We start from the raw sequence: 16,883 nt of genomic DNA, 5'->3' as shown, positions 1-16,883 counted from the left end.
TATCCTTTGCTGTGCAAAAGCTTCTTATCTTGATGAAGTCCCAATAGTTCATTTTTGCTTTTGTTTCTTTTGCCTTCCTGGATGTATCTTGCAAGAAGTTACTGTGGCCAAGTTCAAAAAGGGTGTGGCCTGTGTTCTCCTCTAGGATTTTGATGGAATCTTGTCTCACATTTAGATCTTTCATCCATTTTGAGTTTATCTTTGTGTATGGTGAAAGAGAGTGGTCTAGTTTCATTCTTCTGCATGTGGATGTCCAATTTTCCCAGGACCATTTATTGAAGACACTGTCTTTCATCCAATGGATAGTCTCTCCTCCTTTATCGAATATTAGTTGACCATAAAGTTCAGGGTCCACTTCTGGGTTCTCTATTCTGTTCCATTGATCTATGTGTCTGTTTTTGTGCCAGCACCACACTGTCTTGATTACCACAGCTTTGTAGTACAACCTGAAATCTGGCTTTGTGATGCCCCCAGCTATGGTTTTCTTTTATAAAATTCCCCTGGCTATTCGGGGTCTTTTCTGATTCCATACAAATCTTAAAATAATTTGTTCCAACTCTCTGAAGAAAGTCCATGGTATTTTGATAGGGATTGCATTAAACGTGTACATTGCCCTGGGTAACATTGACATTTTCACAATATAAATTCTGCCAATCCATGAGCATGGAATATTTTTCCATCTCTTTGTGTCTTCCTCCATTTCTTTCAGAAGTGTTCTATAGTTTTTAGGGTATAGATCCTTTACCTCTTTGGATAGGTTTATTCCTAGGTATCGTATGCTTTTGGGTGCAATTGTAAATGGGATTGACTCCTTAATTTCTCTTTCTTCAGTCTCATTGTTAGTGTATGGAAGTGCCACTGATTTCTGGGCATTGATTTTGTATCCTGCCATGCTACCAAATTGCTGTATGAGTTCTAGCAATCTTGGGGTGGAGGCTTTTGGGTTTTCTATGTAGAGTATCATGTCATCAGCGAAGAGGGAGAGTTTGACTTCTTCTTTGCCAATTTGAATGCCTTTAATGTCTTTTGTAGTCTGATTGCTGAGGCTAGGACTTCGAGTACTATGTTGAATAGCAGTGATGAGAGTGGACATCCCTGTCTTGTTCCTGATCTTAGGGGAAAGGCTCCTAGTGCTTCCCCATTGAGAATGATATTTGCTGTGGGCTTTTCGTAGATGGCTTTTAAGATGTTGAGGAATGTTCCCTCTATCCCTACACTCTGAAGAGTTTGATAAGGAATGGATGCTGTATTTTGTCAAATGCTTTCTCTGCATCTAATGAGAGGATCATATGGTTCTTGGTTTTTCTCTTGCTGATATGATGAATCACATTGATGGTTTTACGAGTGTTGAACCAGCCTTGTGTCCCGGGAATAAATCATACTTGGTCATGATGAATAATTTTCTTAATGTATTGTTGGATCATATTGGCTAATATCTTGTTGAGAATTTTTGCATCCATGCTCATCAGGGATATTGGTCTGTAATTCTCCTTTTTGGTGGGGTCTTTGTCTGGTTTTGGAATTAAGGTGATGCTGGCCTCATAGAACGAATTTGGATGTACTCCATCTCTATCTTTCCAAACAGCTTTAGTAGAATAGGTATGGTTTCGTCTTTAAACGTTTGATAGAATTCCCCTGGGAAGCCATCGGGCCCTGGACTCTTGTGTCTTGGGAGGTTTTTGATGACTGCTTCAATTTCCTCCCTGGTTATTGGCCTGTTCAGGTTCTCTATTTCTTCCTGTTCCAGTTTTGGTAGTTTGTGGCTTTCCAGGAATGCGTCCATTTCTTCTAGGTTGCCTAATTTATTGGCATATAGCTGTTCATAATATGTTTTTAAAATCGTTTGTATTTCCTTGGTGTTGGTAGTGATCTCTCTTTTCTCATTCATGATTTTATTAATTTGAGTCTTCTCTCTCTTCTTTTTAATAAAGCTGGCTAATGGTTTATGTATTCTTCTCTTAGGCCTAGGCAACTATTAATCTACTTTCTTTCCCTGCATACTTATATATGCTGGATATTTCATGGAAATGGAATTACATAGCATGTGTTCTTTTGTGTTTTATTTGTTTCATTTAGCATATTTTAAAGGTTCATTCAGGTACTAGCATGTATCACTATTTCAGTTTTTATGCTTGAATAATATTCCATTGTATGGATATCTCACACTTTATCCATTAATCAAATGAAAGGCATATAAACTATTTCTATTTTTAGACTATTATAAATAATGTCACCATGTAGATTTGTGTACAGCTTTTGTGTAGAAATATGTTTACATTTCTCTTAGGTCTATATTTACAAGTAGAAGTGCTTTAGGTCATATAACTCTTGTATTAACCTTTTAAGGAACAGCCAAACTGTTTTCCAAGTAGGCTACATCACTTCACATTCTCATCAGCAATCCTTGAGGATTCCAATTTCTCAACATCTTCAACACTTGTTATTATCTGTATTTTTACAATAGATATTCCAGCGAGCATCAGGTGGTATCTCAAAACTTCAATGAGATACCACTTCACACCTGTCTGAATGGCTAAAATTAACAATTCAAGAAACAACAGGTGTTGGTGAGGATACAGAGAAAGGTAGCCCTCCAACACAGTTGAGAGGAATTAAAACTGGTGCAGCCACTCTGGAAAACATTAGGAGGTTCCTCAAGAAGTTAAAAATAGAACCACTCTATGATCCGCAAGTACACAAGTAGGTATTTACCTGAAGGGTACTAAAATAATGATTTGAAGGGATGCATGCGCCCCAATGTTTATAGCAGCAGCATCAACAATAGCTAAATTATGAAAAGAGCCCAAATGTTCAGAATACTTTTGGTTTATATTCTCCTAATAACTTATGATGTATTCATATATTCAAGATATAAGCCTATTACCATATATATAATTTGCAACTATTTCTCCTATTGTGAAAGGTCTCTTGATGGTGTCCTTGGAAATGTAAACATTTTTATTATTAATGAAGTTTATATGTTTTGTCACTTGTATTTTTAAAATCATATATAAGAAACCATTGTTTAATGTAAGGTCATTAATATTTATCTCTATCTTAAGAGCTTTATAGTTTTAGCTCATACATTTATGTATTGATCTATTTGGGGTTAAATTTTATATATGAGGTGGGATAGGAGTTCAATTTCATTTTTTTGCATGTGGCTCTCCAAATGTCCCAATGCTACACATTGAAAAGACTATTATTTGCCCAATAAATGATCTTGGCACTCTGTTTAAAACCAACTGACCATAGATGTATAGGTTTGTTTCATAAATCTCAGTTCTATTCCATTTATCTATATGCCTATATTTATGGCAGTACCACATAGTCTTGTTTACTGCAGTTTTGTAGTAATTTGAAATAAGAAAGTGGATACTACAACTTTTTCTTCTATTTCAAGATATTTTTGGGTGTTTACCTTGAACTTCTTTATAAATTTCTATCTGAATGTTAGGAATAGTTTGTTCATTTCTTCAAAGAAACCTGATGAAATGGTGGCAGATTGCTTTGAATTTATAGATCAATGTGTGGAGTAGTGATATTTTTAGTAATATAGAGTTTTCTATCAAAGAATGTCTTTCCATTTATAAGATCTTCTTTAAATTTTCCAATAATTCCTTATACTTCTCAGTGTATAAGATTTGTACTTTTTCCTTCAGCTTAATCCCAAATATTTCATATTTTGATTATAAATATAATTTTATTAATTGTATATTTTAGTACAGATAGAAATGTTATTGATAAAAAAAGAAATATTGATATTTGATACTGATCTTCTAAACTGAAAAGTTGGTATGCTTATTTATTATTTTATTTTTTATTTTTTAAGATTTTATTTATATATTCATGAGAGACAGAGAGAGAGGGAGGCAGAGTGAGAGGCAGGCTTCACAGGAAGCCTGATGTAGGACTCGATCCCAGGACCCTGGGATCATGACCTGAGCAGCAGGCAGATGCTCAAACAACTGGGCCACCCAGGTATTCCTCATTCATTAGTTTTAATAGGTTTTAAGTGGATTCCTTTGGAATGTATACACATATATGTATATATTATACACACATATATATAATATATATATTATACACACACATATACATATACCTAATCATCTAAAAATAGAAATAGATTTACTTTCTCTTTCCAGTAGGAATGAATGGCTTTTAAAAAGATTTATTTATTTGAGCACCAGCTGGTTGCGGGGTGGGGATTGTAGGGAGAGGCAGAGGGAAGGGGAAAGAGAAAATCTCAAGCAGACTTCCTGCTGAGCGCAGCAAAGGGCTTAATCTCACAACCTGAGCCAAAAATCAAGTCAGATGCTTAACCAACTGAGCCACCAAGCACCCCAAATATGAATGGCTTTTAACTGAATTTTTGCATAATTGCCCTAGCTCAAGTACAAAGTTGAAAGAAAATGGTGAGAGCAGATATTCTAGTTCTGTTCCTGATCAGAAGGTGACTATGATGCATCTAAAGGTTCTTTATAGGTACTTTTTATCAGGTTGAGGAATTTTCCTTTCTTTGAAGTTTAAAATTTTCTTAGTTTTTGAATATGTTTATAATGTAAAGTTGATTTTGTCACATTTTTTTCCGGGTCTATTGAGAGGATCTAATTTTCTTCTCTAGTGGTGGATTTTCTATCAGGGAATACTGGCCTCAGAATGAGGCACTAAGTATACCTTCCTCTTCCATTTTTAGGAAGAGCATTGGAAGAATCAGAATTAATTTTTCATTCAATAGTCTAAAGTCACTTGTGAAGCCATCTTGGCCTGGACTTTTCCTTATGGTTGGTTTTTAAAAAATTATTAGTAATCCAAGTTCTTCACTTCTTATGACTTTTTCAGGTTTTCTATTTCTTCTTGACTCCATTTCTATAGTTTATATCTTTCTAGGAATTTGTCTCTTATGCCCGTTATCTACTTTATTACCATAGATTAAAATTTCTTTATAATCATTTGATATTTTAAGTTCAATAGTAATGACTCCTCTTACTTTTGTTATTTTAATAATTTTAATCTCTTTTTGGCTTTGTCAATCTGTCTAAAATTTGTCAATCTTGTTGAACCAATTTTTAAGTTTATTGCTTTTCTATTTTCTATTTCATTAATTTCATTTAAAAATTTCATTTCTTTGACGTGCTATAAATTTTTCTTTATCTTATTAACTGCGTTGGATCATTTTACTGATGTCTATTCTCCCCCCACAGTTGTTCATCTTACAGTGCAGCTTTAAACATGTGAACAGATACCCCGAATGACAGTGCTTTTAGCAAAGTGCTTTTTATTTCTTTCCCTGATCTTTGTTACACTATCTTCCCAGTTTGGTATCACACTCAACCACTATTTGCAGTTGAGTGTTTTACTTTTTCACAATGTCCAGCGACATAAGTTGTTCCAATCTCTGATCCAGTTAAACAAAGGTCTCTTTATAAAGGGAGTTTGACTCTATTTGAAGTTATGCAATGGTAGAGCCTATGTGCTATCCTACTATGAACCACTGAAAGCTATACCTTTTTTTCATTGAATGTTTATGATTTTCCAATTAACTCTGTTATTCAGTTTTTGGTATAACAGATTTTAAAAATAGAGAAAGTATATGGATAGAAAATATCACAAGACTATTATGGAATTTGTTTGATTCTTTACTATTTCTTTTTTTTTTCTTTACTATTTCTTAAATGTCTTTTCTTGAGTCATAAAAATCTATAAATGTAGCATTTTTAAGTCACATTAAATATGCAAAATTATCTAAATATTTGCTTTTGCTGATAGGAAATTTTCCTTAAGTTTTGGATTAAATATTGCCAAGCCGAAAAAGAACTTTACTAGATCAGTGTTACAAATTATTCATGCTATATTATAATAACACTAACAGTAAATGCTATATTTGGTTATTTTAAGTCCCCATAATATAAGAGGCATGCTTTACTACTGTTATTGTGATGCTTAATTTAGTAATTTCTCCAAGACCATAAATTGATTTGGACATTGCATGCCCTTTAAAAACTCTAAATTATATTCCTAAGTGTAAAACTTCAGTGGCTAGAGATACATAGAGAAGTATATGGGATGAAAGAAAGGAAATAAAGCTCTTAAATTACTATAATTGTTCAGATATTTATATAATGTACATATTAATGTGTGGGTTAGTATCTGCATGCATAAAAAGGGGAAATCTTAAATATTATAGATCTTGGGGATGCCTGGGAGGCTCAGCGGTTCAGTGCCTGCCTTTGGCCCAGGGCGTGATCCTGGAGTCCTGGGATCGAGTCCCATGTCGGGCTCCCGGCATGGGGCCTGCTTCTCCCCTGACTGTGTCTCTGCCTTTCTCTCTTTCTTTATGTCTATCATGAATAAATAAATAAAATCTTTAAAAAATATGATACATCTCAATGTTTATCTATAGAATGCTAAGATAAAATATAAGGTAAAGCTGAAACAGCAAATATTCCCCAGAGACTAATAAGCAGTGACCTTTTTGACTAATATCTGAATGTTACCTTCATCCCTCCAATATCTCATTTCAGATATTGGGAGATAATTGAGGACACATTCCTTCTCACTTTTACCCCAATAATATGCATACTGAGTCCAAATCCTAGTCATTGCCACACACAGAAAAATCTTTACACTATAATTTTCTTTCATATATCACTATAATACAGCTTACCATTATCTCCACTTAGATTTAGGCAATGTTTTCTAACTGCTCCTCATATCTCATCATTTTAAGTTCTGCCCTTTGACCAAACTGTTCTCCACACAGAAGACAACGTGATATTTTTAAATCACAAATTGTTAGATTTTTATTGAATCTCATTATTTAATGAGAACCACCAATAATTTTTGAACCTTTCAATGGCATTTCATTGGGGATAAAATTTCTTATCTTCATCCTGCTCTAGAAGAGTCTATATGATTTGGACCCTATGTTTCTCCAGCTTCATCTTGCCCACTTTTCTCATCAAGATATTTACCCCCTAGAACTCTTACCCATATTAGCCTCAATGCCAAGAGGGCTCTCTTCTCCATTATTTTCTTAACTAACTCCTCCCCCATTTGACTTATTTTACATTTCCCTTCCTCAAGAAAAAGTCTATAACTCTTCTAACCTAAATCTGGTACCTTTTTCCCAATCTCATTGTACTTCTTTTTCATAGCACTTATCACAATTTATAATAGCATTTTTATGTGATACTAAATATTACAGCTCTGGAATCTCAATATTGCCTAAGTCTTCTTCCCAAACCTTCCAAAACACATTCATACCAATATAGGGGCATGTTTCCAGATCCACATTTGGGTTTACAGAACCCCTAAATTATTTGGATAAGATATCTACATGTGATAGTCAGAAAGTAACAGAAAGAAGTCTGTGTCTTCCATGGGCTGGATACATAACTCCAAGTTCTGATATAGATGGATTTGGGTTTCCTCCATCACATATATGAGTCTGATGTATCACTTCATTATATCATTCAGTACAGGTGATAGAATATAATCACTTATAAGAAGCTGTTGAAGACATTGCTCTAGCAAGAATCCATGATCCACTGTCCTGGCACTTTCATGAACTTTTCTCATCTTGGATATCTATTCCTAAAATTAGATACCTAGGGTAGCATCACCAAGATGGTGACCTAAGTTGTTCCTGACTTGTCTTTCCCTCACGAAAAAAAACAATTAACAATTATTCATGAACAAGATATCACTGAGTGAATTCCAGAACATAGGAGTGAAGCTGAAGGACTCCCCTGCACCATAGAGACCAAGACAGACTAGAAAGGTAAAATGAGTGGCTACATCCTGGCCAAGTTGCTCCTCCTCCCAGGCCACTGCAGCACCATGCAGACATCTGTTTCCTCCAGTGGAAAAGCAGGGTGTGGGCAGGGACAATCAGATCCTCCAGCCCATCCTCTGGTCTCACCTGATGGGGATTAAAGCAGAATCTGTAGGGCCCAGGTACTGAGAATCTTACTATGACAGAAGAGGAGAAAGGTGCTTGCAACAATCAGCACATGGATCTTGGAAGATTGATTTCATACCTGCAGTACCCAAGTAGTAATCCCAACTAAAAGTTTTGCTCATCTGCAGAACAAAGTTTGGAAGGGGAGAGCACCCTCTAACTGGGAACTCAATGGGGATGCAAAATGCCTGATTCAGGTCTTCAAATAAGCTTTTATGGCCCAGGAATCTGGTTTGCCTATACCAAAGCAGGGAGCTGAGTCAAAGCCCTATGTGCTGGTATGGCCTGGTGAGAATATCTGGAAGCTGTGTAGCCTCACAACACTCAAGCTGAGAGGTGGGTAGGCAGAACCAATAACCACTTGTGCAAAACCAGTATCAGACATGAAATGTTCCCCTGATAAGCCCATAAAGGAGGATTAATTCATAGCCAATACAGAGGGTTATAGCTCCTGGGCTCTATCTGACCAAAAGTATTAGCAAGAAGACCTAGAAGCTATTCTTCCATCTAACTAGAAAGGCTGTTCAAGAACTCTATCAAGGCAGAGCTGTTAGCTCCTATAATAAAGTCAGTACTGGTTTAGAACATTCTTCTGGTATGCCTGGGCATTGGGAGTAATTCAGAGCTATGGATGAGGGTGGCTCCCAGACCGCTGTGACCAGAAAACCTACTTAGGAAAAACTGGGAGAAGCTCGATGTAGCTAACTCAGGCAAGGGAATGGAGACATAGCTCTACCTGTTGTGGAGAGTGTCTCCCAGTCCCATCTGAACAGAAGGGCTGGTGAGAACACCTGGATGCTGCATAAACTATCAATGCTCAAGCTGGGATGCATAGACAGAGCTAATAGTCTACAGTGCAAAGCCAGTGGCTCTGTTCAGTACGAAATTTGGGGCATCGGTTGGTTTGAGTTAAGATAAACAAAGAGCTTTACCATCTTTAGAACTCCTTCCACTGTGCTAAAGTAGGGAAACTAATCCATAGCCCCTCTTAGTGCTGAACACAACCTTCAGCTTCACTGACTAGGACACAGAACATAGGAAGATGCACAGTTCATACAAAAGCCCTGATTATAGTGTTACTTGAAAAAAAAAAAAAAACACCGTTTACAACTTTCCCCATTTGCCATAGCAAAATTGTTGGTCTCACCATCCACGGAACTCTGCACTTTCTCCTAATTCAGGTCCCAAGTATGAGCTTTACAGATTCTTGGTACTATCCTGCTGTTCCACCAGGGCATAAAAATGGATTCATAACCCTATCTACTAATGAATATGTAGTTACCATTGGATAACGTAGGAGTTAGGTGGGCAAATCTTCCATAAGTTGAAAATCATGTGTAACTTTTGACTCCCCATAAACTTAACTATGAATAGCATACTATTGAGTGAAATTCTTACTGATAAGTCAATTAATGCTTATTTGTATATGTATTATGTACTGTATTCTTACAATAAAGTAAGTTAGAGAAAGAAAATGCTATTAAAATCATAAGAGAAAATACATTTATAGTTATGTATTTATCAAAAATAATCCACATATAAGATTTGTGCATTTTAAACCTATGTTGTTAAAGAGACACCTGTAGTACCCAAACCTGATGATATAAAGCTTGACCAGGAAAGCCAGACAAATACAGAGCCCAGCCTCTCACTTGGGTAGGAAACTGAACTAGCAGTCCTATCCAATAAGAGAATAGCTTGAATAGGGCTATACTGAGACACATTGTAATTAAATTATCAAAGTCAAAGAATTTTAAAAGCAGCAAGTTGAAAAAAGTTGCATACGAGGAAACTCCCATAAGACTATAGGCAGATTTTTCATCAACTTTTCAGGCTAGGATATAATGTGATAATATATTCAATATATTAAAACAAAACAACCAAAACTCCGGCAATCCAGAATTCTATACCCAGCAAAGCTGCCCTTTAGAAATGAAGTAGGGATAAAGATTTTCCAAAAAAAAAAAAAAACCCACAAAACCTGAGGAAGTTCATTACCATTAGTTCATTCATGACCAGTCTTATAAGAAATACTGAGGGAGTTTTTTTTTTTAATTTTTATTTATTTATGATAGTCACAGAGAGACAGAGAGAGAGGCAGAGACATAGGCAGAGGGAGAAGCAGGCTCCATGCACCGGGAGCCCGACGTGGGATTCGATCCCGGGTCTCCAGGATCGCGCCCTGGGCCAAAGGCAAGCGCCAAACCACTGCGCCACCCAGGGATCCCCTGAGGGAGTTTTTTAAGTGGAGGTAAAAATACACGAATTAACATCATAAAAACATTAAAAAATAGCACTAAAAAAAAGTCACTAGTATGGGTAAACATAGGATCAAAGTTATAATCTGTAATATGGCAGTGATGGTTCATAATTCATTTACAATTCTAGTTTAAAAGTTTTAAGGAATAAATGTAGTAAAAATAACTTTATCCACAAAAATGTGTTATTAGTTACACAATATTTAAAAATATGTAAATTTTAACAGCAATAACCTAAAATGTGAGAGGGAGAAGAAGTAAAAGTATAAAATTTAGGAATTCTATTGAAGTTGTTATCGGCTTAAATAGGAGGCATCATACTTCCTGACTTCAAGCTATAGTATAAAGCTGTAGTTATTAGAGCAGTCTGAAACTGACATTAAAAACAGAAAAATAGACCAAGAGAACAGAATTTAGAGCCCAGAAATAAAAGCAAGTCTATTTGGCCATTTAATATTTGACAGGGAGCCGAGAATACTCAATGGAGAGCAAACAGTCTCTTCAGTAAATGGTTCTGGGAAAATTGGATATTTAAATGTAAAAGAATGAAACTTGACTCCTATCTTACACAACTAACAAAAATTAAATTGAAATGGATTAGAGACTTAAATGTAAGACCTGAATCTATAAAACTCCTAAAAGAAAAGATAGGGAAATAGCTTGACCTGAGTCTTGGTACTGATATTATGGAAATCATACCTAAGCATAAGAAACAAAATCATAAATAAACAAGTAGGATGACATCAAATTAAAAAGCTTTTACACAACAAAGTGAAAAGTCAACCAAAGAATGGGAGAAAAGATTTGCAAACCATGTATCTGAGAGGAGCTTGATATCCAGAATATATAAAGAATTCATACAACTCAATAGCAAAAACCAAATAATCCATTTTAAAAAGAGACAAAGGACCTGAATAGTTGTGTTTTTTTCCCTAAAGAAGATATAAGAATGGGGAACTCCATAAGAAATGTTGCTCAACATCATTATGCTTTACAGAAATTCAAATTAAAAGCAAAAAGAACTATTATGTCATTCCTACAAGAATGGATCTCATTAAAAGGCAAGAGATAACAGACATTGGCATGTATATGGAGGAAAGGAAAGCCTGTGCACTGATGGTGGGGCTATTAACTGATGCAGCCACTATGAAAAATGGAATGGAAGTTTCTCAAAAAATTAAAAATAGAATTAGCATATGACCCAGAAATTCCACTTTGGGGAATGTATACAAAAGAACTGAAAACAACTGAAAAGATAATGCATTTCCCCTCTCCATATTTTATAGTAGCATTATTTATAGTAACTAGACATAGAAACAAAGTGTCAATAAATGCATAAATAGATAAAGAAGTTGTGGTATATACATGTACACACACACATATACACCATAAACTATTAGTCAGCCATAGGAAATAAAAAAAAAACAGGGAAATGTTACCGTTTTTACAACACGGATGAAACATGAAGGCATTATGCTAAGTGTAAAAGTCAGAGAAAGACATGCTATATGATCTTATATATGAAATCTAAATTCAGTGGATTCATAGATTCAGTGGATTTATAGAAAAAAGATCAGATTTGTGGTTATCAGAGATAAGAGTGAAAGCAAGAAGAATTGGAGGAAGGTGGTCAAAAGGTACAAACTTCTGTTTATCAGACAAGTAAGTGCTAGTCATATAAGGTACAGCATAATGAGTATATTCATCACTGCTATAGGATATGTAGAAAAGTTAAGAGAGTGGATCCTAAGAGTTCTACTGGTTTTCTTCTTTTCAGTTTATCTTATCCATATGAGATGATGGATGTTGACTAAACCTACTGTGGTAAACATTTCACGGTATTTGTAAGTCAAACCATCTTGCTGTATACCTTAACCTTATAAAAGTGATGTATCTCAAATATTTCGTAAAACTGGGGGGAAAAATCAGATACAGATTTGTGCCCACTTGCTCCTTCTTCCTTTTCTCTTAGTGAAGAGTTTTGAAATATTTTATGTCTAAATCTATTTGTAAATGTATACAAACTTTTATTTCACAAATATACTAATCTACTCAAAATTCAAATTTGAGTAACTTGTACAATTCTATAAAACATTTTTTCATGTCAGACTGTTTTTTCAATTAAATCAATGCCGGCCATTCTCTTATCTCCAAACCTCTTACTTATTTCTATTTTTCTGTTTTTATGAAAGCAACCAGAGCTTAGCTTGAGTTCTTGCTTCTGAAAGAATTCCCTTCTCTCTTTCTATCCTTTAAACCCAACACATCAAGAAATCTTGCATTACATTTTGTAGTAATTGTTTCATTTTCTATTAATCCCTTTGATGTATACATCTTTTCTACCAAAGAGAAAACTCTACTTTTCTATTACTGAGAGGTAGGGCAGTTTTTCCTATTCCGTGTGTGTGTGTGTGTGTGTGTGTGTGTGTGTGTGTGATGAGTAAATGATGGAAGGATATATTAACGATAAATTTGGCTATTTTTCAGGTATTTATTCTTTAAGATTAGGTTGCTAATAGCCCTATTCTCTGAATTTTTTCAAGTTTTATCTACAGGATTTTAGATAACCAACATCTCCCACCCACCTTTTCTTTCTTGCATAAGGTAATATAGAGGATTCACTGACACTATTATAAAGTCTTTTTCCCAGAGCTAAAACTCTGCCCTACAATTGAGATAGCTACCTAAGTGTGTATGGTTGTTCCTCCTGATGTGGTTTTTGTTTTTAATATTTTTTAAAGGTTTTATTTATTTATTTATTTATTTATTTATTTATTTATTTGAGAGAGACAGAGTATACGTGAGTGGAGAAGAGGGGAGGAGTAGTGGGAGACAGAGAAGCAGATTCCCTGTTGAGTAGGGAGCCTGATCTGGAACTTGACCCCAGGATCCTGAGATCATGACCTGAGCCAAAGGCAGACACTTAGCCAACTGAGCCACCCAGGCACCCCTTTTTATTATGCTATTGCAATTCATATTTAGAGTTGTTTCCTTATTCAAATAGTTGAGTATATTTTTAAATGTCCGTGTTCAAATACTATACAGTCAAAATGATACAGTAAATTGGGAATGATAGCAATACACATTGCCAGAACATTACCCAAGAATAACATTCTCTTTAAATCACAATTGTAATGACTCTTACATATACTTGACAGAAATTCATATAACCATTCTAATTTATACACAGAGTCCATAAGACAACCATATTCCTGAATTTCAAGTTAAGGTCACACAATTAAGCCCTTTAATCAATTTGGTTATCTTTTTTAAAATTTTTTATTTAAATTTTAGTTAACACACAATGCAATATTGGTTTCAGGAGTAGAATTCAGTGATTCATCACTTATATACAATACCCAGGGTTCATCAAAACAAGTGTCCTCTTTAAAACCCATGACCCACCTAATCCATTAACTCCTCCCTCTGAATTAACTATCCTTCTTTAAAACATTACTTAGCAATTCAAAAATTCCCCTACTACCTTTTGCCATTTTTTCCTGATAATATTTCATGATTTCACAAATTAGCCAGAGATCTAGTTAACAATTTAAAAGTCGTTGATAAGACTTTAATGGTCAGCTTATTGTAGCTCAAATATTTTAGTAATTGTAATCCAAAGTTGGAGCCAAACATAAATCATTGAAGGATTTTGTTTGCAAAATGATAGCCTATTTTCCTTGACTTCTGCTCACAACTCGCATCAATTAGAAATTTGCATTTCCAAGATAAATCCTAAAAAAATTGATGTTAATGTAAAAAATCTCATATTTGGTAAGACATGAAAGGGAACTTATGCATAAGCATCAACTATGGCATTAGAAAACTAACTCCTCACAAATTTAGCTAATTTCATGATTTAGGAGGCAAAATATTGAGCACTGGATGTTATGCTATATGTTGGCAAATTGAATTTCAATAAAATATTTAAAAACAATATATAAAAGGGAAAAGATTTTTTAAAAAAGGAACTGGGGACACCTGGGTGGCTCCGTGGTTGAGCATTTGCCTTTGGCTCAGGGCATGATCCTGGAGTTCCCGGATTGAATCCCACATTGGACTCGCTGTAGGGAGCCTGCTTCTCCCTCTGCCTGTGTCTCTGCCTTTCTCTCTGTGTCACTCATGAATAAATAAACAAAATCTTTAAAATAAAAAAAAATTTAAAAGGAGGCAAAATATCTAGCATGACCCCTCTTTAGGCTGCATCTTCATTCTTTTTTGAAAGATTGCCTCTGAATAGTTGTAAAAAAAAATCAGTTGGAAAGAACTGGAGATTATGCCCTGATTCGTGGAGTTGAGCATAACTGGCTGGGATGATACAGGTACAGTAAAGTGGCTTTAGGTAAGAAATGTCTGCTCTGGTGATTGGAAAGCAATGAAACAAAGATCTTCTTGGGAAATATGAATAGAGGGAACTAGCATTGAAATATGTTGACAAATAGCAATTAACTGAAGTTCGTTCATTTGTTCATTTTACCAGAATTTACTGAAGTATGTGTGAGAACACAAAAGTAAATAAGAAAAAGATCCTTGCCTACAAATTGTGTATAGACACAGGCTGAACTAAAATTCTATTCTTCTCTGGGAGTAAAGGAGATTAAAAATATATTTGTAATTTTTGTGAAGGAAGAGAATAACTTTGTTGAACATAAGCCACTGAAACTCCCATCAAAGAATAACAATCCATTTTAGGAAAACAGAGGAAAAATTTGGGAAAATCATGACATAAACTTCTTGTCCTCTCACTTCCTCCATGACATCTCAGTATTATGTTGGTGTTTTCCCCCTCTTTATCTTTTACTATACTTCTTCATTGCTAGCTTCCAAAGATATTTCTGTCTTCCAATATCATCTCTCTTCTATCAAAAGCATCTTCAACATATTTACACTTAATAATAAATGACCTAACTTCCTTAAACAATTATTTCCTTCCAAAGGTATCTGCATTTAAACCAGAAAAAAATAGAGTAGTAGGGTGGTTGAAAAATATTAGGTAGCAGGTTGCTGGCCAACCAGACTTTGAAAGTGGTCACATAAACTACTTATACCTAAATCCCACTGTTGAAAAGGAAGACAACACAGAAAAAGAGTGGTGATATTGCATTGATAATTAAGGTCCGATGAAGAAGATAATAATTGACTACCACAGCTCTCAGTAGGTACAGATTCCTCCTATTCAGGTTTGTTGTCATTAAGTTGATAAATTATGGTATTGAACCTCACCTGGTAGAGTTCTGAATTCTGGTGGAATAGAAATAACAGTTAAATGTAGTGTTTTCTTTGTCAGTTGTATTAAGACCATTCTTGGCACTCTTATTCCCACATTGGCAACATGGGATAAGTTCATTTTTCATCAATATTACTTTTAGGCTTTGTCCTGGTAAGAGCAGAAAAAAAAACACTTAGTCATTACTGCTTTTTCTGTATTTGGGAACTTGAGACAAGGTCTAAAGGTACTCAAGATTTCCCTCTCTGCTCAGAAAAATAAAGCCATGTTTGACTATTATGTGACATTATAATGTTTATTGCAGCTGTTTAGAGCCAAAATATACAGAAAATTAGTTGGAATATAGTTATTAAAATTATATCTCCGATTTAATTTTATAATAATTTCTGGAAGTGGTACCATTGCTGAAAATTCAACTTTATAAAGAACTAAACAGATATTTAGATTTTTATTTCTCTTCCATGTGATTTATGTTTCTGTTTACATATAAACTTCTTAAACAAATTCAGCCTGAAGTTGGGGACTTCTTTTGTAGAGGCCTGTGTACTCTTCTTCTTACTCTGTAAAAACTAAGAAGAGATTAAATATACATTTTTATTTTTCTCTCTCTTTTTTGCCTGACCTGGCAATGCACCAAAGCTCCTTGGTGAAGTTTCTGTAGACAGAGTGCTAAATTACAGGTGATAATTATTTACTATGGCAAGGTTTCAAAATAGGAGAGGAATTCTCCAAAATAGATTGAGAGAAAGAAATGAAAGGTTGTATTTCACCATCCACAAGCACATTTTTCTTCATCAAAGAGAAAATGTTTTTTAAAAAAGAGCCTATAAGTTAGCCCCAAACAGAGATTAATTTTAATTAAGGATCAGAAAAAGATGACACATATATTGATAAATGACTTTCTTTGCTTTCCTTTCCTTTTCATTTCCTTTCATGGTCTATGCTTGGAGTCAGAAGATTTTCCAGGCTTCAGAAGATGCTCATTATTGAGTAAAAAATCATGGCACTTTCAGGTATTCCAAGGAAAGATTTGCTAGTGTTGGGAAAGGTAGGATGCTAAAATACTTTCCCAAATTTTACAATTCTTTAGTCTAAAATATTCATTGAGCTTTTGCTAACTAAAAGACACAGATCTATGCACCATAAGGACTACAAAGATGGATAAACTTTTAAAAATTCTGATCTATTGTGCTACTTTGATGTACATGGGCTATATAAGTGATCAGATGGTGGCAGGGAACTAGGTTAGAAGTTCACGTTAGGTAAAGGGATAATCCAAGTTTCAAGGTAATCAGTGAATACTGCAGTACCCAGAAAGGGTGTTATGACCACATGAGCTTAAACCTGGACCTAAAGTGTCCACCGGAAAGGCAAATACTATTGATAAAGCACCTACTATGTTTTGGGCACTTCATTAACTGATTTGTATATA

The sequence above is a fragment of the Vulpes vulpes genome, chromosome 11 (genome assembly GCF_048418805.1).
Source record: "Vulpes vulpes isolate BD-2025 chromosome 11, VulVul3, whole genome shotgun sequence".
NCBI lineage: Eukaryota > Metazoa > Chordata > Mammalia > Carnivora > Canidae > Vulpes > Vulpes vulpes.
The sequence above is the reverse complement of the archived record's forward strand: the minus strand, read 5'-3'. Positions refer to the sequence as shown.